A 3181-nucleotide genomic window follows, 5' to 3' on the forward strand; every position below is an offset into this window, starting at 1 on the left:
GGGTATCTGAAAATGATTTATTACCTTATCAAATGTAACTATCCCAGACTGAGAATAAGTCTGTATGATGGCTGGAGCAACAGTTCAGCTTTACTGTGTGTTGAGAATAGCACACCACATCTTAATATTAACTAAAATGCAAAGCTGTTTGTAATTTCAATTGCAAATTCTATATTTGGCACAGAGGCAAATAACTTGATAAGGATGAACTTATTAAATAGGGCTTTATACTGAGATGGTTTACATATCTATAAGGTATGAATTGTCTACACTGTAAAAGGTGTACCAAAGACATATATGAACAAACAAATTTATAAAATTTAAGCTTAGAAATGCAGAACGCAACTGTGAACTGTTAAAGCTACCCTTCTGTTTCTCCCAAATGTCAGCTATACCCCTCTTCCTCTTTCAGCTGTACAAAAAACCATTCACTATCGAAGTTGAAAAGATTTTACTTACCAAAACAGCAGGTGCTATTCCAAAATGTCAAAAATGTAGATAATAAATAAATGAGTGAATTTTAAATGAACCACAGAATATCCTCTTACCAAAAAAGGCGAAACCACAACTGGTTTGTCAATACAAAAGCAGCTCTGTCGGTGTGTTCAGAGCTGAGGGAGTGGAGGCTACAGTAGGCTTGTCTACATACTCAAAGACCACAGCTTAAAATATAATGAGGTTAAGGGTGCATTCTGAGTCAACAAGAAACCTGACATGTGGAGGCTTTTTCCAAGGAAATGTCTCACTATCATGTGGGCTGACACCAATTAAAAACCAATATAGTCTTTAACTGTACTATGCAAGAAGTGCACAAGATATATCAAAGATTGAGCAGAGATATCAGCTAAATGCTAGTTTTTGTTGTCAGTTTTTTGGGTAAAATTGAGCTGACAGAAAACTTTACTATCTTGATAATGGTTTCCTGTCATATCTCCTTTGCATTCAAGGTCCCAATAGTGACCTTTACCTTCTAAAATGATTTGATACACTAATCCAAATGAACTAATTACAAATATGTACTATTTCATCTGAGTCTTGTGTGATAAAAGCAGTTGCATAAGACAGATATGTCAGGCACCAGTTTGAGTCTCCGTAGTGTTCATACTTTCATGCTTTCTGCAATGTAGAAACAGAAACATAAAGCACAAACATAGGTTGCTACTGTAGACTGCACAGTTATGTCATAGTTTATAGTGATAGCCAGCTGGGTGCTGTTCCTCATCTGCTAGTTATGTAAGGGTCAATGATATAGCCAGAGCTTTCACTGTTTCATCTGTCCTGCAGTGAAGCTGAGGTCAGTTGCAGGATAGCATCAGTCGATCTAAGAGCATGGCCAGAAAGAAGACAGACAGGAGGAGTATCAGCATGGAAGCATCCTTCATTAAAAAGCCCTGAAGGCAAGTGATGTGCAAGAGCTTGAAGGGAAGCACAAAGAGAACCTCCTCTTCCTCTCTTTTTTCAGATTCCATAAATTTGTCAATAGATCTAAGATAAAATGAACTGTCAGGTTAAAGTCAGTGCTACAGTTTTGCTATGATACAGTTTAAACCACAATCAAAGGGAAATGAGGCATGATCTTATCTTGTGATAAAAAAAGATGTTTTGATAAGGCAGTGTGTCGCTATGGTTAGAGAGCAAAAAATGTAAGCAGTTTCAGCAATAAGTGTTTCAGCTATAGTGTGTTATCTACAGCACGTTATCTTCTGTTATTTGTCAAGTCGGTTGCGTCACGTGTCTGCTATATTGTGTTTTCCGCTGTGTCTTATCCGTTGTATCTCACTATTAGTAAGTACTGTGCTGTGAAAATGAAACGCAATGAAATTCCTTTATTGTCATCCCAGCCATTTACACAGTACACAATGAGATGAAATTGCGTGTCTTCACAATCATGGTTAAGAGGCTGCTGCAATTCACACGCGCCGCCATCTTGGACCATGGACCCACAGTAGCTGCTGTACTCAGGGGCGCGCCGCCATACGTGAGTGTCAAGGAGGGGGGCGGTGCTGTTCATTTACTCCACCGGTCCAGGGGATCAAACTGGTGACCTATCAGTCACAAGCCCGCTTCTGTAATCCTTAGGCCATGTGTTGTGCTATGTTACCTCACACCCTGGCCTCCATTTTAAACACCACAACAAATATCTGGTGAACACACACTTGACAATAAAGTCAATTTTGATTCTGATGTTCATTGACTGTGTTGTTAAAATGATCTCGGTGGAAAATTGCTACCTCAGCGGTTTTAAACAATATCTCATTATCATCATTATGTTATTTTAGCTTGCCTATATCATAGCAAAGTGGTTAGCAAACTGTTTAATATCACTGGTTCAGGTAATGACCAAAAGCTTACTCATTCTGTCATAGCATGAAAGAGCATTACTTTTTCCTTTTTTTCTTTTTTTAGTGGTGGTTGTTCCTTTCATCAACCATTTTGTTTGTGGGGAGGGGGATGGAAGGTTTCAGATAGGGAGCAAGGAATCCACTTGTTCAGTTGCTCTATGTCACGTCTTTCAAAGACATTCAGTAGTTCCTTCCCCAGGTTAATAATTCCCTCTGTCTATAATGGAAATTACGACTTGGAAGTATTTTAAAGGTAATGTGAGTTCATGAGTTTATAAAGACCACCACCACAACAACGACAGCAACAATAACACAACAACAATAATCACCATCATCGTCATCATCATCATCAGGCAGTGAAGACTTTCTCAGAGGACATCATGATGAAGTTCAGGCTAGATCAATGTGCGAAAATCATCAACAAGCGTGGCAAGATTAAAAGTACTGAGGGTATGAAACTGGAAGGAGAGTACACAAGGATGCAGATAACAAGAATGGCTACAAGTATCTCAGAATACTGAAACACCAGGAGACCTTGTCAGATGACATCAAAAAGGCAGCCACAAGTGCCTGCAAACATAGACTGAAGCAAATACAGCAGCCAATGGATGCCTCCAAATCCAAGTAATTATCAGCCACACCCTCTTAGTAATAAGGTACACTGGAGGAATCACTCCATCGGCCATGGAAGAGGTGTGTTTACTGGACCAAGCTGACAAGGGAGCTGAGGACCAGGTACAGAACCATCCATCCCAAGTCAGACATCCACAGCCTCTACATGACCCGAAACCAGGAGGAGGAGGCCTCCGAATCACCAGAACATCCATCAGAGTAGAGAA

This window comes from Chanos chanos, chromosome 8, assembly GCF_902362185.1.
Source record: "Chanos chanos chromosome 8, fChaCha1.1, whole genome shotgun sequence".
Classification (NCBI taxonomy): Eukaryota; Metazoa; Chordata; class Actinopteri; order Gonorynchiformes; family Chanidae; genus Chanos; species Chanos chanos.